The 22,989-nt window shown below is 39.3% G+C and overlaps 1 long non-coding RNA gene across 1 annotated transcript; it reads left to right on the plus strand.

Annotated features, from left to right (window-relative positions):
* The first annotated feature begins 177 nt into the window (after window positions 1-177).
* LOC128805890 (uncharacterized) lies at window positions 178-21,961 on the plus strand. Its single transcript, XR_008436636.1, has 3 exons — window positions 178-286; window positions 1,750-1,849; window positions 21,705-21,961. It is a non-coding gene; the product is annotated as an uncharacterized LOC128805890 (long non-coding RNA).
* Window positions 21,962-22,989: the final 1,028 nt, after the last annotated feature.

Here is a 22,989-nt window from a genome sequence, read left to right on the forward strand (position 1 = left end):
AATGCTCTCTTTTCATATTAGAGCATCATACATTTACAATAGAGCTGTTCATAAGTAGAGTCCTATGCTGTGGGAAACACTAATTAATTTTGCAAATTTGGACCTTTAATTGCTAAAGTGCTGTGCTTTCTCAATGTTTGTTTTAGAGTAATGTTAACTGATTACTGCCTGTTTGGAGAAGTATTTATTCTCTCTGACAGTTGGACACATTCCTCTTGCTGTGAGACCAGAATCCCAGTTTATTTGCAATATTAACTGCACTGCACTTCAGAGGAGCCTGCAAGAGGTGAGATTGTCTATAAGCCCAGCTGATATTGGACCCAATAGCTGCAAAAGCAATGCAGCCCATCATTTCCAGTTAGGACACATCCCAGTCATATATCTCTGCAGCCTGCATACTTGATTGTTGGAACAACATTCATCCTGGCTTCAAAGCAGAATCTGGAAAAACTGCAGCTGGCAGATGCAACCACCTGCTTCCTTTGCAGCAGTTCTCAGAAAACATCAATCCATGTACCAGGCACTTTGCTGGCTCCCTAATGATCTCTGAATCAATTTTCAGGGCCTTGTGCTGAGTTCTCAGAAGCACTTATGTGAGCTGGGGAAACATCAGCAATATCTGCAGGGTCTTGATGGTCTTCTCCTCAGACTCCAGCTCCTACCACCCCAAGAGGATTAGATCTATGGGCAACTCTGCAGCACCAGCACCATTCCCTTGGCTCAAGGAGTAATTCAACCGTTATTGAACCAGAAGGAAAGCAAGCCTCAATGGGATTCTCTTGCCCAATAAGACTTGCATTTGCTTGGGTAAAGGGAGACATGGGTTTGCTTCCTTCTCCAAGGCTTCTTTATGCAACACATAAAAAATGCTGAGTTAGGAAATTGGAGCAGAGTTCTTCACTATCCCTTCCCCACCTAGCTAGGGTCATCAGTTGTGGCCAGTTTTCTTCTGGTGTGTATGTGGGCACAGCGTTCCCACTCTTGACTATCACAAGGAAACACAAAAATCTCTACATTAGTAAAAGGTCTGTGTGTTCTCAGAAACACCTTGAGGTGAGATTTAAGACATTTAAATGTTAAGACATATTTTTCCTTCTGGCTGACATCTGCAGTAGAACTGTAGATGCTGGTCCAAAATGCTTACCGTGTTGCACAGAGGGCTTAGCTGCCTAGCTCAGGGATATTGAGACTAATCTGAACAGAAGATGTCAATGTTGAGAACTTTCTGAATCTTTTGGTGAGTGAGAGCTGACTCAACTGTGTAAAAGTCTTACCTGTGACTAATCACTGGCTGAAAAGTTTCAAGTTAGCCACTCATTCAGCAAAACTGACTCAGCAAAGCTCAGATACCGATGTTCAATACAAGGATGAGCTCTAAAAAAATGTTTTCAACCTTTTCCACTTGTCCAACTAATTTTTCCAGTAGCTTAACCAGATTTAACAGGGGAAATAGAAAACAATAAAAACATATGCTGAATAGATGCATGTAAAGATATTTTTAATATGAGCTCGACCATTTTGAGAAATGAGTGCAAATATTTCCACTGTGATATTGTTGTACTTTGAACCTTAGCAGCACTCCTGGAAGAAGGGCGAACAAGAAGAAAATATGTCATTAATTGTGGGACAAAGGGTGTGAAAAAGGACCTTTAGTAGGGGAGGGTCTGTATGACAGTGGAAATTACATGATACATTTACTTGTTACTCATATTTTGCTTTGTGCCTAAATTGCTGCTGCTTTCATTGCAGGCTTCAAGTTGCTGCAATCATTCATTGAGGCAACAGTACAAAGCTACCAATTTGAAAACAAGACTTTGCTCACTAGCAGAAGAAAATGAAAAATTCAAGGGTAAGTCTGAAGATTACAAGGACTTTGAAAATCCTACCAAAAGTGAGACTTTTAATTTAAGTAAGAAAAGAAATTAAGGTACAGATTTTGCTGTCTGCCTGCTGAGTTAGTCCTATTGATTCCAGGTAGGCCACACATTATTAGGTACCATAACAGGTTTTAGATAATTACAGTATTCATCCCTTGGGTAGTATACTTTTTAGGGTTTATGTCTAGAGTTTTATCCCCTCGATTACTTCTAGTGCTAGGAATTTTTGCAAGCACAAAAAGACTGGATGAAATATTTCAAAAAAGCATCTTCAATGCTTTTTTTGAGTGCAATTATTTGGTCTTATATACCTTGTTCATCTAGTAAGTTCTAATTTTTTTCTAAGCCTTTATATTTTTGAACTAACAAGGTTCACATTTGCTCTACTGAAGGACAGGATATGGAATCCAAGTACTTTTTTCATTATATTCTGAAGATATGTCTACACCTAATAATACAGTTTCTGAATGGCTGCTTTCTTCTGACTTTTCTTTTACTCACTTTTCTTCTCACTTTTCTTTTCCTGAAGTAAAGCCTTTCACTTATTCCAGCCCAGTGTTTACTGTGATGCCCAGTAATGTTTTCCAGTGTTTGTAAGGATTTTGGTTTTCTGAAAACATCCTCCATAATCGTTGGAAGCTTGTGCTGGTTGTGGTAAAGTCATCTTTACCCACGGAGGTCAGAAAGCAGCGATGTGCAGAAGGCAGCCCTTCTGTTTGTATAGCAGTTCCACCAGGCAGCAGATGGGGGAGGTTTCTGTGGCTGGGGGGAGTTTAGCTGGATTCCAGTGCTGCAACATCTGCAGTATTCACTGCCTGACTGCAGTAAGGCTTGAGCAGATGATATCTTCTCCCCGCTGCTTTATCCCTCTGGTTCTTGCATGTACACACATACGTGCACTCCCTGTTGAGACACAGCTCAGCTGCTATATGTGCAAAAGCACCAGTCTTGTCTCTCCTGAGATTATTCATTTCCTCATGTGCATAGGCCATTTCATGTAGCAAACGATGCTACAAGGTGCCCTGTGTGTAGTAATGCTCACAGGAGACACTTTTTGTGTTTCTCATCAAGGCTGCCTGTGCAAGAGAAGCAGAGTCAAAGCTGCTGCTTAACCAAGGCCATGTCTCACAGGGGAAACCTCTGTTCCTATTGATCTGCTGGGTTTGAATGTAAATCTTTTCCCTTCCACCATTTTAATACTGTTGATAGCACTAGTGTGGACTCATTTTAAACTAACATAAAAAAAAAAAAAAAGGGGCTTTGCTGGTGTAGCTTAACTTTTGGGGAGGAATAGGCAGAAGCACAGCTCTATCAACAGGAGCTGCATCACTACAAAGAGAGTTTCCCATCTGGGAAGAATGTTTTCCACTTCTCGGTGTCAGTGAAACTTGAGTGGGAGTCCTGCAATTACTGTGGGAAAAGATGTAGCCATGGAATTAATAAGGTGTTAAGATGGAAAGCATGTTCTAGCAAAGGATTGTCAAAAGTATTGATGACTGAAGGTGAAAATATAAGGCAACTCTGAGTTAATATTTTGGCAGAACATTTCTGTATAAGATGCAGGCTATTTATAGCAGCTTCTCAAAGAATTAGTGACCTTTGAAGTGGTGCTGAAGTGGCAGAAGCAGCAGAGTGACATTTGTTGTTTTCTGTAGTATTGAGTCAGACACGCAATGTTGACTTTATCAAGACATTCTCTTTCAATATAGTTTACTCAATCACAAGACTGCCTGGGCAACTATATATGTGTGTGTGTATGTATATATATATATATATATATATATATATATATATATGTGTGTGTGTGTGTGTGTGTGTATCCATATATATGTGTGTGTGTGTGTGTGTGTGTGTATAAAACATGATAAGGGAATACTTTGAGAAGTATTGTTTCCTAACCAAATATTGAATATGCGTTGTTAAATCTATTTTTTTAATTCCAGAAATTTTGTTGACTTGAGTAGGCTTTGGCTCAGATGTTGGACCAATGCAGAGATGCCCACTTTGGTACAAACATGTTGATGGAAGAAGTTGCCATTCTCGGGTACTCATCACTGTCTGCACTGGTGATTACTGTCACCAGCAATTTCCCCTTTAAAGTCACTTAAGTTATCTTAATTGATTTTTCCTGAGGTAAATTAGAGTGCTCTGACAGCCTGCTCTGCCAGCCCTCTGATGAAGGCTGCAGCCTCCAGAAGGGAGGTGATTGAACTGGCACTTATGGATCTATAAGAGGAAAGGAAAGATGTTTTTTGTCTATGCCATATCAGATAACAATTCCTGAGAACTTTTCTTGGAATTTTGGATTTTTAAAAAATTTTGTTGTTATCCCTAGGATTAGAAACAACATAATGCACCATGCTCATTGTGTCTTTTTAATGCTAGGTCCACTTTTAGCTATGGGAAAAAAATTTTTTAATACTTGTCCTTTAGAAAATGCTGTGATGTTGAAATCAAAATGTCCTTCAAGACAGTATTGATTTGAATGAGATCCGGCTGTGAAAAATGGCTTAAACAGAGTTGTTATAATGTGTTTTGAATTTTCTGGAATAGAATAATATAATTTATCATTTTAATGTTACTTTTTGAAGTTTACTTTCATATTTGTGCTGAAAGAAAACATTTTGATTAAGCAGACAAGGGTTGACCCAAAATGCCTTCTTTTGATTAAGAAGCTTTAAGTAACAAAACGTCTTTGTGCTGATTTGTTTTTGGACCAACATTACAAATTACAAAATTGCTATGAATCTGTAAAAATATATCAGAGTAGGCATATGGTGTAGGTGACCTCTTTAGGAAATCCTGGGTTTCAAGTTTTAAGTCCCCAAAATGAGTGTGTTAAATTATCAGGATGGCTAGTTTGATAAAAATTCTTGTGTGGATACTACTGTGCAAGCAGTTTTATACTGTGATGTCACTGAAAGGGTTTATTTCTGTCCTAGCTTTATTGGCTCCATCAGTATCTTGAATAAGGGGGTCTACAAAAAAGTCAGAGAGGGACTTTTACAAGGGCATGCAGTGATAAGATAAGGGGTGATGGCTTTAAATTAGCAGAGATCAGATTTAGATTAGATAGAAGGAAGACATTTCTAACAATGAGGGTGATGAGGCACTGGAACAGGTTCCCCAGAGATGCCTCATTCCTGGAAGTGTTCAAGGCCAGGGTGGATAGAGCTTAGAGCAACCTGGTCTAGTGGAAGATGTCCATGCCTGTAGTGAGGTGTGGGAACTAGGGCCAACTAGGTCTTTAAAGTCCCTTCCAGCCCAAACCATTCTATGAATTAGCTCCATCAGTAAAATCCACTGATAAACCTCCCTAATTTGTGTAAAGCCTGTGCCTGAAGAAGAATGGAAAGTCTGATTCTGGTTCCATTTATTTGGGAAAAAATATAAATTAATGCAGTTTTTGCTCACCTTTTAGCTGCATTCCTTTGTAACATATACAGTGAAAGGCAATAAAGCTCAGATGCAGTAAAATTTCTTTACAAAGAGACTGAAAGTAAATCCCATATTATTCCAAGTCCTCCAAAGGCAAAAAATGCTGCTCTGAACATGTTGAACCCTTGTTTATTGTGAACTTCTCATGAAAGAGAAAGGAGTGTGGCACTGGGCATCCTGCTGTGCAGAAGGACAACACAAATGACTACAACACTGAGAAGACAAATGAGCATACAGAAGGGTGCATTAGTAATTGTGACCTCTCATTATTAGGCACTGTCCTATTCAGTACCATAATTTTGGTGGTAATTACTACTAATTGTTTTAATTTCTCCCTCCTGAGCTTTCTTAGAGTTCATACCATGAGGTCAGTTTTACTTGGCTGCCTTCAAATATGATAAATGTAATTTTTATTTTTATACTTGAGTCAGGACTTTGTAGAAATGCCTTCTTCCTCTTTGTGCAAGTAGAGAAAAGAGGCAGGAGAAAATGCTAGAGGCTTCACTGCTTTGCTTTGATCCTTCTCTCAGAATTATTAAAAGTGAAGCCTCTAAGTAAACAACTGTAAAAATTAAATCACTACATGGAGCTTATAGGAACTGCATGGTCTGCTGTAGCAGCTGTCTGACATTGTGGTGTTACCTTCATCCCCAGGTTAAGGCAGAAGGAGAAGCAATTTCATCTGCACTGTGCTGAGCCAGGCCAAATTATTTCCATCCTGTGCCTGAGTGATGCAGAGCAGGTGCTGTGCAGTGCTCCTGCTCCCATATCACTTCTCCAGTCCTGACTGGCATGGTGCTCCTGCTCTGCCCACCTGGGTCTGGGAGCTGGGAGAAGGACATCCATTTCTACCAGGCCATGATCAGCAGCAACCTGCTGGGAATGAAGATGGATCCTTCATTCCTAGGTGTCCTTCTGTCAAGGTGAAAGGCTTTCAGAAATGCATTTCCATCCAGGAAAAACAAACAAACAAACAAATGAACAAACAAACAAACAAAAAATCCCCAGATGGCAACTACATAAATTAACTAAGATGAGCAAAGCTGGCAAAGAGAGGCTTTCTGGCCTTTAATTTAATAATTCAGGGGCAGGGGGTGGGTGTCAAAAGGGAGCTAGATGAAACTGCAGTAAACTTCTAAATCCTATTGGTAAGTTTTTCTTTAAAGGAAGTTTAGAAAAATACTTTGTCTTTGTCTTTGTCTTTGTCTTTCTCTATCTTCTCAGTTAAATTGGATGTTTCCATGACATTCTTTTTCACTACAAAGTAACTTTAATTAGCTCTCCTATGGTGTAAGCCTTTCCAGCTTAAAAAATTGCAGTTACATTATATGTCCATGTTCTCAGGCTTGCAGCTGCCCGCACTTGTGAGGCAGTCATAGAAAAGGAAAAACACAACATTGAGGTGGGAGGAAGGTTTTGATTTGGACTCTTCCTGGTGGGAACAAGTCATTAAACAAATGTTCAGTTTCCAGATTTGGAAAAATTACTGAGTATATTTTGCAGAGCTGCTTTAGAAGCAACTGAGTAAGAGCATGATGGTATCTCACCAATAGGTATTGCCTTTGAATTTTAGGAAGGAAGCAGTAGACTATGACTTTGAAAAAGCCAAATAAAGGCCAAAGGCAGGTTTTGGCTTGCCAAATAGAAACAACTTCAATCTAAATGGAATGGAGTCCTTTGAGTTTTTATGTTCTCTTTTCATTTTCACTCTTTGAAAGAGAAATAAAGAAAATCCCTAAATCTGCAGACTGGCAGAAAAATAGCTTTTGCAGGCAAAGGACTGATATTAGCACATGTGGGTACTGCTGATTTCAGTAGGAGTGCTTGGTTCAAACAAGGACAAATTAATATCATCAGTTTTTATCCTTGGTGCAACTGGGAATTCCTGGCCATCTGATTATGGGCTGGCAACACTTTTATGGAAATTTATCAACTTGCTTTGAAGTTTTCTAAGCTTCCACTTGCATAGTGAACATATTGATAAGAGGTCTCATGGTACTGTGTTCACACATTAAAATGATGTGCATTGTCAGAGCAGTGAGACTGCAGTTTAAAAATTGTGATAATGTGGCTTCAACCTGAGCTCCCTCCCCTCACTGCATTAGTCCTTCCAGGAGACACTTTGCCTTTCCCAGGAATTTGACTGTTGCTATCAAGGTCAGAGCTCTACTGAATATTCTTTCATGGAAGGTGTCCACAGGCAAGCCCAGTTCAAAAACACAGTCAAGGGGTAGACTTTGCCATTTATCCATTTATATATAATTTTCAAAAACCCTGTGTTCCACAACAGGTTTCTCTTGCCTCAGAGACAATATGCTTCCAAATTTCCTGAAAGCTTACTTTTATAATCATGTAGTCTAAATAGAAATTTCCCACAGCAGAGAGTTTACTTCTTCATTTGATGGTTGGTGCCTCCCAGATCAACATTTTTTATAGAGGAGGACACAAATGCCTGGAGTATGGAAGGATTCACAGCTGTTCAATAGGATGGGAACATTAGTAGTAACATACATATATAGAAAATAGATGCTATTTTATGGAACACCCAACATGAACTTTACGGCTATTGGCAAAGGATCTTTTTGGAGGCAAAACATAGAGCCTTCCTAAACCAACACAGATATTGGCATCTGATTCCATTAATGTCCCAGAAGTATCCCACTAATTTACGGTGATATAGCTATTCCTATTATCCTGATTCTAAACTACATCTTTCATTGCCTAATTAACAAAAACTGTGTGAGAATGAACAAACACATCATTTTGCCCAGCTGAAGTCTGCCCAGCTGTCATCTATAGCTTCTAACCCAAGTAAACCTGAGTTAGGGCAAATTCAGAGTTGCTTTTTAGGATAAAGCTCACAGAATGGAAATAAATATCTCACTCAAAGTTAAGGTCAGTCTGGTGTATTCTGTACTGGGTTTAAAAATTTTTGGGCGGAAGGATTTCTCTTTTTTTGCCTTTGGATATGCTCCCAAGGCACCACATGGGATCACCTGGGGCTCAAGGAAGCCCCTGTAGAGGCAGACACAGGCTACTGCAGCACTGGCTTGCCCTTGGGATCACAGCGGGGAGTGCCCACAGGGGTGGGCAATCTGTACTGAATACTGATGGGGCCATAAACCTGAAACAACACTCAACACACTGCTGGGAGGAGGAAAAATGGTTTTGTTGTTATTGCCCTATCCAAACGTACTGGCTTGGATCTTGGGTTATGCCTTGGCTGCAATGCTTTGTAGCAGATGAAGTCACTAGGCAAGAGTTGATGTTAAGCTATCTTTAGGCCCCATCAGTTCTGCCTGGCTGATCTCTCTTCCAACATTAGACCAGTGTCAAGAAATCCTGATTTCCTGCTCATCCTGGCCCTGGAGAGCAGTTCTGGGAACTGTAATCTGCTGTACTGTGGGCGGAGGGCCAGCCCAGACATTGGCGGGGTGTGCACAGCTGCGCCTCCAGCAGCAAGTAATGTGGCAGGGTTGGAGCAGGGAAAAGCAGTGCTGAGGGCATGGAACTGGTGGGGTGTTTGGGCTCTCCCCCTCAGGGCACAACATGGTGGTTGGTGGGGGAGCCCGTCATTCTACTTCACTGCACAGGGCACCATCCAGCTCCCCCATGGCCAAGCCTTCCCTTGCTGCCAAGAGACCTTTTCTGCCAGATGTTGTCCCAGTCTCAGCTGCAGCATAGGTGGAGGCTCTCTCCAGTCTTCCCAAGATGTGCTGGGACCAGGCTTGCCATGGTTCAGGGCTTGATTTCAGGGTTTGGTTTCTGTTCTGCTGTTGGAGTCATGGAAAGCTGCTGGGGAGAGCAACGAGAGGTTGCTTATAATTTTTCAGTTGACAGTCCTCAGATTTCTCTTTGTACATTTAAAGAGTAAATCCACTGTGATATAGACTATTGTTATTCATCCAAAAATGTGGAAATGGTGCATTTTTCTTTAATTGAAAAAAAACCACCAACATTTATATCTTGAAACATTCATCAGCTGCTCAATGAGAAAGCTATATACATGGCTTCACTTCCAAGAAGAAATTAAATACTTCATCTTAAAAATCCTGTAAGCCTGTTTGCTGCTATTTTATACCTAGATAAAGAAAATCTGATTGTCTTTAGATTATCCCAGTTGACAGTATATCAATGCTGCTATATTTATGAATCTTGCAGTCCTGTTTTTGCCAACCAGCACTGTCTGTATCTTGGCCAACATCTCTGCATTAGCTCTGTGCCTTCCTAACCAGCACAGCATGCAAAGTTTTGTAAGTGCCTTTGCTACAGCAGCCATTAGCAGCTCTATTGCCTATATGAAATGATACTCTGGGATGTATTTTACTCTGCTGTGGTGATATCTGCACATGATGACTACTTGGAGACAAAGAACCATGTCAAAAAGAAAGAAGCAGCTTCAGAAAGTTGTGGGAAAATGCTACTTTGCTCTCAGCAAAGAGTGAGTTTAAAATATCTAACTGCTCCATGCTGAATACATGATAGGATTGCTTCCGGAGAGGAAAAACAATTTAGTCCTTGCAGTGGATATACAAGTCCTTAAGGCAAGCAGACAGGTTATGGATCTGACTCTAAGGAACCAAAAACACCCTAGCAATCCCAAAAAAGATTTCTATAAGGTTTTCCATCTTTTTAGAATACACAGTCTCTGCTATCCATCTGGTATGCACAGAGATTGAACCCACAATTCAGAATACAACTGAAACACCAAAGCTTTGCAGATATGAAAGAAAATATATATAAGCAGATAGATAGCTATATATGTATATAAATAAAATTTATAAATATAGATTAAAAAATCCTTGCAACCCCAGCCAGCATTTCAAGTAGGTTGTCCATCTTGACATTTGAGCTTCTGAACTCTGTATTTTACAGAACATCAGATCCTCATTTCCCTGCATCAACCCCTGCTTTGGCCTTTGGTCTTTTGCCAGGATGGCAACATTTAGAAATTTCACAGCTGTTTTTCCCCATGTTATGTGAAACATTTTGCAATTGAAGAAAGAAATTATCTTTACATCACTGGGATATAAAGCAAATGTTGCATCCATGTTGCTGGTATAGGTGGAAAGGAAATATTATTTGGAGTCCAGAAGTGAGGGAGAGAAAGGAGGGGAAGGGGCTTGTATCAGGCACCGACTGCATTACAAAGGCATTAGTGACAGGTGGGGACAGCATGCACAGAAAGAGAAAGAATATAAAATAGCTAGTCACTGGTTTTACCACAAAGGCCAGGGCTTGGCAGTTTCTGCTACTGAAGAGAATTAGACAGAAACAGTCTCCCCAAGCATCCTATGATGCCATCTGGCTTATTACAGAGGAAATCCCCATTGGCAGTCTGGGTTTTTTTCCCTTCTTTTTCTTCACAACAACCTGAATGAGTGCCAAGATGATTTCTCTCTCTCTCATGCTCCTTCTCTTTGGCATCAAAACATCACTCTGTAGAAAAGGGAAATATGCACTGCATTGGCTCAGATGAAGGCAGCAATTTAAGGAGCAGGAGTCTTTGCAAGCTTTGAGATGGAAGCAGGGCTGATAAAGGAGATTAAACAAGCTGAGACCCTTTTGATGAACAAACTGAACCATCTTGGTGCTGAAAAAGTAGAGATATAGTGGATAGCTCTGATATACTGTCTGTGCTTGCCAGGAGAGCTATCTATTTCCATTATTAGCCTAAAGAATGATGTAGGCAATGAAAGTGAGTGACCAAATAGGAGTTCAGGTGAGATGAAGGTAGCGTGAGCAGGGAGCACCTCTTTATTATAATTCTTCAAATCACCCACTGCAGGTAATTACGTTGTCACCTCCTTGTCCTTCCTGCAAGGTTTCCTTTCCTGAGATTAGCAATGTGCATGCACAACAGTGGTCTGTATCTGACAGACAAAGACACACAAGTAGTGTGGTTAGTTTTAATTATTTTTCAGTGAAACATCCACATTAGATACAGAATGGAGCTGATTTAAATTACAGCTTGCCTGAAAACTGTGATTGACCTGCAAAAAGGTCCTACCATGTTTAAAAAGATGATTATACTGGAGGAAAATGTTGAATATTTTGCCAGACACTGAATATTAATTCTTATCCTAAATGCGTAGTTTTGTGTGTGTGTAGTAACACATGCATATACATGGAGCTAGATTTTGTATTTATTTTATTATTTTTAAATATCCTTTTTTCTCAGTAAATAGCTTGCTTTGTGAATTTCCCATAATCTCAGTAGTCTTTTCATTGCAGAAATCTTTGCAATGAAGAACAACTAACTGGGTTTTTTTGCATCAGCTTGAAATGTTAGTGAATATTTTGTAAATAATCTAGTGTACATATGGGATGTGTATATGTCCTGTGTGGAAGTTTGTCCCTTATTTTCAGACTGTGGTGGGGTAGGACACTTGCTCAGTTCTGGCCCTGATATGATACACCTTCCTTCAATTGTTGTTATTACCATATCATATTTAATCTGTGGGTAGAAACAGAGCAGCTACATCTCCCCCTCTCCTTCTGGTTTTTGCCCAGTCATAAAACTAGAGATCTCTCTCTCAGCCATGCTGCTTTTTAAGATTGTAGTTCAATTGCATTATTGTTGTGTTTTCTCCCTTCTTTCCTGCAGTAAAAAAGCCACTGAAGTATTTGCTTTAAAAATATAGAGCTTGTTCAAAGTGGTTATGTTGTGGGTAAAATGACCTATTGATATCAAGCCATCTGGGGAAAGGGGTGTTTAACAAACATAGGGAAAAAAGCAGTGCACTCAGCAGGTTTGGGAGAATGGTATCAGATGTCTGCAAAGCAACTGTTCTTATGTTAACACTAGTGCTTCCTGGCTTTGAAGTGTTCTGTAAGTGCATGAAGTGTATTGACTAAAGTCTAGGGGGGTTTTGCACTTTCTATTTCACAGTGAAAGTTTCTATTATTTCTTTTATCATGTAACAGCCATATCTGAATTCAGAAAATATTATCAACAGTTCCAGGAAGAAAAATCTTAATTCTGTCACAGAAAAGGAAATAAAGGTTAAAATAGGGGCTTTCAGGTATTACCAGAAGCATCCTACTGCTACATTAAAAAAATGTAATAGAAGGAGGAAGAAATTAAAAAGAGAATTTAGTATTGGGTGTGAATAAGGAAAGGTGAGTTATGTTGTTTCCTGACAGATTTTGGTTTTGACAAAAATTCCACATATTTTGTTTATTAAGAGTGTTTTCTACTGTTATAAAAATTTCTGGCAGTGGATTTTAGCTCTTCCCTGAGATACTTCACCTGCCTGCGAGAGGACCTGGCTGTGTGCACACAGCGTACCTGGGGCAGCTCCACTGAAGTGACTGAGTGGTACTGCTGTGCAAGCCATTCACCACTCCCTGCAGAACTGAGTGAAACCTAAAACTCTTCACAGCCAGAGAGACTGAGGTCAGGATCCAGAGGTGTCTTTGAGGACATGCCCTTTATGGCCTCTGTGCAGGATAACCTCACAGTGAAGGGACTGACATCTCCTTACAGAAAACTGTACTTTGCAAATCTCAGCAAACTGTGATTTGATGATCTCAGCAAATAATGGCTTTGTCTGCAGTGCTTGGTTCTCCCTCTCCATGTGGTGGATCCTGCTGTCAGGTGAAGTGGTTTGTGCTGCTCAGGGCCAGACACTCCAATCTGCATGTTCAAGGTTGCCGCTGGAGGGCATGGAAAGGAAGAAGTGTGGGCAGAAAGCACTGGGGAAAGACCAGAGAGTTGGGAATAAAACTTTCTGCAGCCTGGCCATCGATGTTTATGCGGGTGGCCTCTGGAAGGGACTGTTTCCCTAGAACTCATCCTATTTTTTCCAAAGGGAAATTTCCCAGGCAGAGTGTCTGAGCAACCCCCCAGATGACACGGGGGGGATCAGTCACCAAGACCTGGGAGCCAATGGGGAGCTGGGCTAGTAGATAGTAGAATTGTACCTAGTAGTAATAAAGGCTCAAGATCTTTATTAAAGGTTTGCTACTGTTTGATCACTGCTAGTCAATATACCAGCCTTTATCTGAGTAAACCTTTCCATGAAGTTTGAAAAATGAAAAAATAAAATAGCCAGCATCTAACCTGAGAAACTGTAGGTCCAAAGCTAACCCAGGAGTTAGCTTATTCAAATCTAATGAACTGCCTCATTGTTTGAACAGTGCTGATAAGTTTTTGATAAAAGACCTTGTATTATTGCTTTTACACAGTTATATCGTCCTTGCAAAAGACAAATTGCTCAAAACAGAGGACAAATATACTTCCTTAGAAGTCTTTTCACAGAAAATATATACAAAATTAATGAAATAAATGAAAAAGAAACACATAATAAACAAAAGAGTGACATTTATGTGCAGAAGACATATAAAAATTGCCTTTGCAATAGAAAAGACATCTTGATTGTGAAATTGGCTACTGTTGGAATAGCACAATTTTAGTAATCTCTCTAACCCAAGCACAATATTTTATTCTTACTTTCCTTCAAATCCATCACTCAGTTTACTCAACTATAGGAGTTTTCGCCAACAAACATTGTACTGACTGTATCAGTAATTTATATCTGATAAGAAATGAAAATATTCATGGATTTCTGCAAACTATGTGTTGGAAGTGTGGCACAGAATGATGAATAGCCCTGACTATCTGAAGGTATTTGTGTCTTCTGTTATCTTTAAAAAGACAGATTTTGAAAGCACGTGACATCTACATTTTTTACTTTGTTATAGTAGATTAAGTAGTGCAGTTCCTCTCTAGGAAATGAGTAATTATTCAAATACCAGTAACACCACAAACTCATGTTCCCCCGTTCTCCTCTCCTGTGGACTAGGAGGTGTTCTGGTTACTGTGTAAAGCCTTTGCTGGAATTAGTGAGTCTGACATGTATTTTTGCCTTTTCATTCAAATACTGGGCCTGGAAAACAGGTATTTGGAGAAATTAGGGGACTGCCTGGTCACTCGAGTTCTCCTTTCCCCTTGCAAGCTGTGCAAACTGCATCACTGTCTCTGCCCGCCTACAAATGCTGAATGCCATGGTTTAGCCTGCTGTATTGCAGAATTTGCACTGGAATAGGACAGAGAAGAATGCATTTGGTCACTTTGCAATTGTGGACAGTTTCTTTTTTTTATCTCAGGTAAAATGAAAAGGACATGCACTACGTAACCTAAAGGCTGGATGCTGACAGAGGATGGATGATACCAAGATTCGAGCTGTGGCTGGGTCCTTACCTGCACTGCTTACCCAGAGGCACAGGAAGCTCTAGAGGTAGACCAGCTCTTGCTGCCTCCTGCAAATCCATCTGACTGTGGTGCTTTGTTCAACTGCTGCTGAAAGGGGAGTTCCAGGATGGTTCTTATCTTTCTGAGTGCAACCACATTAAGAATAGTTCAGATCTTTCTCAGCACTCTCTGTCCAAATATTTTGTATGTACTGTAGCTTAGCAATGCCTCCCAGGAAATATTACTCTGTCAGTAGGCAAACAATTGCTTAGCTTGAAAGAAGTGTAATTATTTAAGGCATGCACAAATGTTTTTGGCTGCATGGTGCCGTAACATTATTAACCATGGGGGAACCGTAGCTAGCTCTTTTTTAGAAACTATATTACCATTGTCCTAAAATGCAACATTGCTGTAAGTCCTATTCTAACCAGAATTCCACATTTGCTCCTGATAGTAAATCAGATTTCAGAGCAGGATTAAGTAAATAAGTCATATTAAAATGACAAAATGGGTAAATAGAATATAATGTGAAATGAAATGTAAATTGGATTTAGGCAAACACTTTTATACAGACCTCCCGTCAAACCCTATCAGACTGCTTCAAATTCCTACTGTGATTTCTGCTTGCAGTTCTATTACATGTTGCCACTCAAGGGCATTTGATGTTTTCTCTCTCTGGAAATTCATTTGCATTTAAATGATTTGAAATAATCATAAAAGCCAAGTGCTATGAAGTTTGAAATTAGTTACTGTCTATAAATTGCGATGCCATTAAAAGATGATTTTGAAGAGCTTTGCTGTCTCAAATGTATGCAGATTAAAATCTAACAAAGTACACCTTGTTACAAAACTGTAAAGAATGGTGTGACATGGACTTAAATTGATTTATTCTCCTACTAGTGCCTATAAACTTTACATACTTGGGTTTCTTCTGAAAGTGGAAAAAAACCCTTTCATTTGCCTACTGAATCTGAGCCAAATTCTGTTCTCAGATGGGGTTTCATTGGGTGTATCTGACACCAGTGCTTAGCCCTCAGAGTTTAATCTATATGGTCTATTAAATTTCTGGAAATGCTGTATGAATAGTTGGGTCTCATAATTTTTTTATGGAGGGAATAAAGGAGTGGGATCAGGAACAATGGAGGCCATTTACAGTTGGCAGTATGCGTATGCGCATTTTTACCTGTATCTGTTCAGCTTTCCCTCTCTCCCTTGAATTTCAATGTTCTCCTGGTAGGTGTTTCTACAGGATCTTCTCTGTGAGGCAGCTGGGGCTCCTGGTATGTCACCCTGGAGCCAGCCTGGCCTTCTTGCCTATGGAAAGGTAAAACCTGGTTAGGAGCACAAATACATTTTGAAATACTGAAGCCCCTTTGGAAAGAGAGCTCTTTTCTCCATTCGCCTCCAGGCGAGCTTAGGCAAAATAGAGTTGTCACCTCATAAACTCGTCTTCTACTTCACCTCCCCTAGCACTATTCCATTTTTAACCTATTCCTGCTCTCTGCCTGTGAGACCTTGTTGCAGTATACTACCCAATATAAATTCCTACTCTCTCTTTGTTTATACCATTGGGATATTATAACTTTACATTTTTGGATACCAACAGTACATTCCAAATATATTTTCCTATCCCCAAATAATTTTAAATGGACTTAACCACAAATATATGTACAACTGTGTCTAGTTGTATAACTTGATCTTAAGATGTTTGTAACAAGGAAAGTGAAGTTGCCTTGGTTTATAGGTCTCAGAACCCAGGGATGGAATTACCTCTTTATAAACATATTTATGTGTGGTTTTTTTTATTATTCAAAAGAAAGAATGAAGTATGTAGAACATATCTTAAAGGGCAAGAAAAGATTTTGGTTTTGTACTTCCAGTCTAGTGCTTAAAAAATTCCTGATATCATTTCTTTGAAGATAAAATTAGCTGTACAATTCTTACAGTCTCTAGTACAAGAAAAAGTCCTATATTTGTTTGTGTATGAGTCATAAAGCAAAACAGTTGTCTTAACCACCTCTTTAATGAGCAATTTTTTTTTTCTCTGAAATTGTCTCAGTGGTTAGTGCAAACTACCATATAATCCTTCTTGATCAATCCTTAATGCAAATTCAGTCTATGCACACTTGCCTGCGGACAATACCTGGTCTCTCAAGTAGGGTTTATCATTGCTGCAGGGTCAGATTAGTGATGGGGAGTGGGGGAAGTGAGACAGGAGTGAACTGATAAGTTTAATACATTATTGTTACTTTAGCATGCAGAGGCCTCTTATGTTAGTGTTCTGGTAGAGTTCTGACTGCCTTATCAGGAGGAAAATCCTATAGATTCACTGTGCAGCTCAGGCTAAATAGCCCCCAAAAAAGGCTGAGTCTCTTCAGTTTTGATCATTCCCTGGAAAATCAGTTGGAGGATAATGGATTTTGCATAGAAAATAAGAGGTGGGATATTTGCTCTGGGCAGGTTTTCATGGCAAAAGTAATTTTGGCTTCTACATAGCTTTTGCTGACAACCCCCTTGCCTGAATTATTGATCCAAGAGCAAGCATTCTTTCAGTCCCAGATGGTTTTATCTGAGCAGAACTACAGTCTACCAGTATCTTTCTTTCATTGAAATGACCTGGCCACAACAATTTACTTTAGTCACTTTTCACAGTCTGCTTCAGGAGCTTGGAACAGTACAATTTTGTCCATATCCATGGAGGGAGAACCCTGGAGCAGCAGCACCGAAAAACTGGGGATAGTCCCTGGAAGTCTGATCAGTGCCTGAAATTGTGAGAAAATGCTGATACAGCAGTAATTTGGACAGGGATGAGGGATGCACCTATTCACTGTTGAACTGATCCAAGTGGTTAGTCCAGGTGCCTGCTTTTCCCTCATGAGAGAAAAAAATGCTCTTGAGAACAGTGGATAGTCTTTTTTTCAGTGGAAAATCCTTTTTAGCACGCTCTATAGAAAAGTTGGAAAAGCTTTCGTTTGAGCACAGTCCTCCATCACAGCAGGGTTCACTTAAATAAATTAAAAGCTTATGAAAAGACCGTTTTTTTGGATGTCTCTTTTACATATGTCCTTTTAAGAAAGACATCCAATAAATGAGCTATGGTCATTGATTCTGTCCTGCTTTAAATCAATATTCACAGACCACTGAAGAAAGTTTTGCAAATCATGTGGCTTTGAGAATTCTTACTACTCAAAACAAGACCCTGCAAAACAGATAAAAAAATTACTCATAACTGCAGATGAAATTGTGGCAGGAGATTTAACTGAAAAATATAACATTTTATGAACTGAGGGCAAAACAATATCTCCCAGAACATATTGCAATCCGATCTCTGCAGATGTTATTGAAATAATGCAGCATTTGATAAAAATACATAAATTATACTTTATTGTTGTGGATTATAAAATATGTTCTGAAAGGGATGGTAAGCACAGCAGGCATTTTGCTTTATTTAGTTTGACAGCACTTCTTTGCCATTAAATGAGGAGGCACAACTTAATATGTGCAAAAGGCAGAGAAGGAAAGGGCCTGGACCAAAAACTTTCCAAAGATAGGACTATCTACTTGTGTGCTTGCATAGTGCTTAGCACAGAGACCCTTGAATGTTCAGCACTCTCCCTGGTACAGACACTAATATAAATAGCTGGGGAAACTTTCTTCTTTGTTCAAAAATGATAATGTTTTCTTTATATTTTCAAAGCCTCATGTTTTTGGACAGAGATTAAGTGCCCTTTTGGTTTCATCTGCCCCTTTTTCCTAACCACTCCCTACAAGCATTTTTTTAGCTCTGCTTTGACCTATGCTAAGGAAGTTTTGGCTCCCCAAACCTGTGTTAGCTCAATATTGCAGCTCAGACCTGTCACTGCACAAGATAGGTTTGAGGGCCAGAACTGCAGCACTGAATTTAAAACAGTGGGAGGTAACCCCGAGCTCCTACTACTGCAATGACATTTTTAGTTTTAGGGTTTTTTCCCCTCAGGCAAGCATTTCTAAATGTTCTGGAGTAGAAACTAACAGATGGGATTTCTTTAAAAAGATACAAACCACAGCTTAGGGTTTCAATATGACTTTTTTTCTACCAGAAGGTAGGTAATTAATGATTCAATGTGCAGCCACCATACACTGGAATTTAAGCTGCTAGAAATCTCATTTGTAACCATAAGAATGCAAAGGGACACAAAAAACTTGATTTGTTTTTGTGGTTTTTCTGAGTTAAAATTAAACCTATTACCAAGAGCTGACAATACAATATTGTTGCATTAAAGCCATGCTTATACTTTTTCATGCAGAATGTTTCCTGTGAATAACGACCTATAGAATTTGTGGTATTTTTTGAAGGCAGAGGTTTAAGTTATTATTCTACTGTTTTAATATCTGTTTGTAGCCACAGATGCTGTGCCTACTGCCTGTATATTGTCTCTAGTGCCTGCAGTTTGCTACCCTGCTCACTGCTGTTAATAGGGATATTAGACATTCACTAGACAATACAGTTCCTTTTAGTTATCCAGCAGGAGACTGAATTTTGTGAACATGCTGATCGTGTCCCATATTTATCTTTCTATAACTCAGCTCTCTTTGGACCCGGTGGGTTGTTTGTTGCACCTCTGTTCTTCTCATTCATTTTTCAAGTTGCCCTATTACAAAGTTCCCAGCTCCCATTTAGTCAGCTGTAAACAGGAGGCAACTGCTCCAGAGGAAAGCAGCGATGTAATTAATGCATTGATTTAGATTTGTTTAATATAAACTGAAGAATAAATTTAAATAAAAGTGAAATACTTGGTTTCCTCTCTGGAACTTGCTTAATGCAGCAGAGAAATATACTGGGGCAAAGAGTTATCCCTTCCTTGCAGAAACAAGAGCCCTGTGCCCCTTTTTGCACTGCCTCCAAGGAACGAAACGGCCTCCAAGAGCATGGCACTAGTCAGAAAAGCAGTAATAGTTTGAGTCTAGAAGGTATTTAACAATATGCTTAACTTGAAGCATTTTTTTTCAGTTCCACCAGCCTCAAAAGGATTTAACAAGGCACTTAACATCCTCTCTGAACAAGGATACTTTTCTGGAGCTGGCCTTAACAAGGGAGCTCACTACTTCCTTTTGCTGTGCAGTCTACTGCTCTGAGTTCTACTTCTTCTACACCACCTCTGAGGAGCTGACTCTGCTTTAGGCAGGAGAAGGATAGAGGCAAAGGGTTAAGTAATCCATTGTCATCATACCTCTGCACACCATCCTGGTCATCCCATGGCTGGTGGTTTCTCTCATTCATCCACCCTTGGATCTTGCCCAGTAAAGGACGTGGAAGGTCACACTTGGAGTCCCAGCACGTGCCCCAGAGACCAACCACATACAATACACCTCTGGAAAAATGAAATAAGTGCAGAGTGGGGTCACTCAAAAGGCGGTGCAGAATTGCTAACTGCTTTCTTGCGTGATTTTGGCCAGTGGTTTGTCCACTTCTAATTATGCTTTTACTGTTGATTTAAATTATAACACTAGCAATATTTTCACATGATCTTTGCTTAGGGGGAAAGTAAGCAGAAGAGTGAACACTGATTAAGGGAAATGAAAGCAAATCTGTTTACTGATAATATATGTGGCAACACTGAGACAGGTAAATGGTACTTAGGGATTGCTCTCTGCTCATGTTTATGATCTTCAAAATATTTGTGCATTTCTCATTTACTGCTCAGGCAAAGTTAGCGTTTCCAAATTACAGATGTATCATGACAATTTTGGTCACAGCAAGGTTACAAATTCTGCCATTCAGCAGACCTACCATTCAGTACTTCTGAATGTGATTTTACTGATCTCTGTTCTTGTTGGAGAATATACTAAAATTCAGGTTAAAGGTAAATGCATTCTTTATGCACTGGATTTTTTCATAGCTTCTTCCTCAGAGAAGCTTTTCTTTTCCTCATTTCATCTTGAAAGGTCATTTTAGGAACTAAAAAGTCCTGTTGCCAACTTTTAAAATACTTATGATCTCCAATAAAATGCCATCTATTTTTAACATTGTACTTTTTAATGTGTCTTTAAAAAAGACACAAGTAGATTACTTTCTCCATGAATAATGTATCACTTCAGAAACTTTGAATGCTATGACATAAATTATCAACTACTTTCCTACTGTTTGCTGATAAAGTGGGGGTGTTTTCCACACACTTTGTAGTCAGATCATGTTTGGAGTCGGCTTCATTTTGTTGCTGTATTTGAATGATGACATTTCATCATAGTTTATGCCACTTAATAGCATAAAATGTCAGGAGGAAATGATCATAACACTTCTGCAGGTGATAAGTATTCCCTGCCTCTACCCTGTGAAGTAAACCATGGTGCACTCTGTAAAGTAACAGCAGACATGTAGCAAAAGTACTGGGATTAGTAACACAGGGTGTGCCTGGTTTAGCAGAGGAAACATGTAGAAGATACCTCTTAAAAAAGAGTTGTTGTCTTTTAAGGATTTGCAGGGATATGCAATATTGGTAAAAGTCAGAGAGAGCCCCCAAAGCTGTGTGCAGGGTCTGGTGGAGCATGATGGTTGGACTTCAGGAATGATGGCTGAGTGAGCAGAGCATCCATGGGCAGTGCAAAAGAGTTTCAATATCCTCAGCTGGCAGGATCAACAGCAGTGGTGATGTATTTAAACTGGTAACTCACACATGAAGCAGGAAAACACTGAAACATTTGAAAAAGTGAATGAGAAGAAAAATTATGTGCATAGCTGAGACTGTATTGTGGCAGTAGAATATTCAACTGGCTTAATGTGCTTCAGGAAATAGTGATGTTTAGGATGAAGAGAAGAAGAAAATTAGTGGAAGTGGAGAAAACCAGATAACATTTTTTTCAGGCAAGAAGCATATTAAAGCAAATAAAGAACTGGAGGGGGAGAGTCTGCTGGGACCTGGGGCTTAGCAGAGAAGTGGTAAAGCAAATAGCAGAAGTTGGAGAGAATAAGAGAGATGGAAACTGAAAGGAGAAAATAGCCTCACAGCACATGGAAGCAAAATACTGGAGGAGACCCTGGGGGACACTAGTATGGATTTATGTCCTGCAATTATAATTAGTGAAAATGAGGGGATAAAATGAGATTTTGACTATTTAGGAGCACAGAACTACTTTCAAGTTTTAAAGTAAGTTTTATGTTGTCCTTGTCTGCTAATTACTTTCTGAACTCCCTCATCCATTGCTTGTCTTTCCAGAAAGCACCTTATCTGTGACACACCCTGGGATGAACTGCACTTGTCAGGGGAAGATACAGCAGGAAGAAAACTCCAGAGAAATTGCAAGATCCATTTGTAACAAACATAATAAATATCAATAAATTGCATGGTCAGGAATAGCACCTACATAAACAGGATGTGGCAACTGGAATGAGCATATTAAACTATACTCATCAAATGATCAGATTTGCAATGGGACAAGACTATATTTTTTAAAAAGCTTTATGGCTGTCAGATCCCTGGAAGAAGGTTATGGTTTACACTGAAAATTCATGAAAGAGTTGGACATGCAGAAATGTGAACCATTGTCCATAGCTGGAAATCTAGAAATGTATGAATCCTTTGCAAGGCTCTGGATGCTGCAAAACAGGCCCTGCATTGGCCTTATAAAGCAACACTTGCAACATCTATATACCTTTTGGTAAGGAAGACAATGGAAATATGAGGAATTTGTGTCCTTGACTCCATGCATCTTGGAAATGTTTATAAGAGCAAATATTTATTAATTTAGGATGGCTGTGTTTTAAAGATGTCTTGCAACTTGTTCTTACCTTGGAAATCACCCAGTCAAAATCATCAGGAGTTTTTCAAATACCTAGTCATTGGATATTTTGCAAAAACAATCTAAATAACTTTGGAGAATGGACAGTCTTGGATAACTCAGAAAAGGTGCCTGAATATTTCCAATATTTTACTACATATAATTCATTGTAGACTAGCAGCATTAATGTCAAATCCAAGTAGTTGCACAATAATTGAGGATTCATAAAATGTTTCTGAGAATCACCATGTAATTACCATTGTCTCCAGTGGTGGTACAGGAAAATAATATGCAATATTTCAAGATATTTAATTAAGAAGTGTCAGTGAGTTACCTTGAAGATAACTTCTATCACCCCCATATGACAGGCCTGTGTATGACTAGATGATGGATGAGTCCCCTCAGTATGAAAGACAGATGAACTGAGGAACATTAACGTGATATGCAGAACTCATTATAATGAAGTATATATAATTGTTGTTTACTCTTCAAAGGTGACCTACAGATACAATGCTTTATGGTTACTTTTCTTGTCTTCTTTATAATACAATAAAAAAAATCTAACAAGTTCTCCAATAGAAGATGTACTTTTTTCTTTCCTTATAAATTCTTGCCTATTTTGTTTTTTCTCCAAAGACCTCTGATCCATGAAGGAAGTAACAGGTTTATGGTATCAGAATCAAGGAAAAAAAAGATGTTTGTATGAGGGTAATTTCTTATGTG

The sequence above is a fragment of the Vidua macroura genome, chromosome 4 (genome assembly GCF_024509145.1).
Source record: "Vidua macroura isolate BioBank_ID:100142 chromosome 4, ASM2450914v1, whole genome shotgun sequence".
NCBI lineage: Eukaryota > Metazoa > Chordata > Aves > Passeriformes > Viduidae > Vidua > Vidua macroura.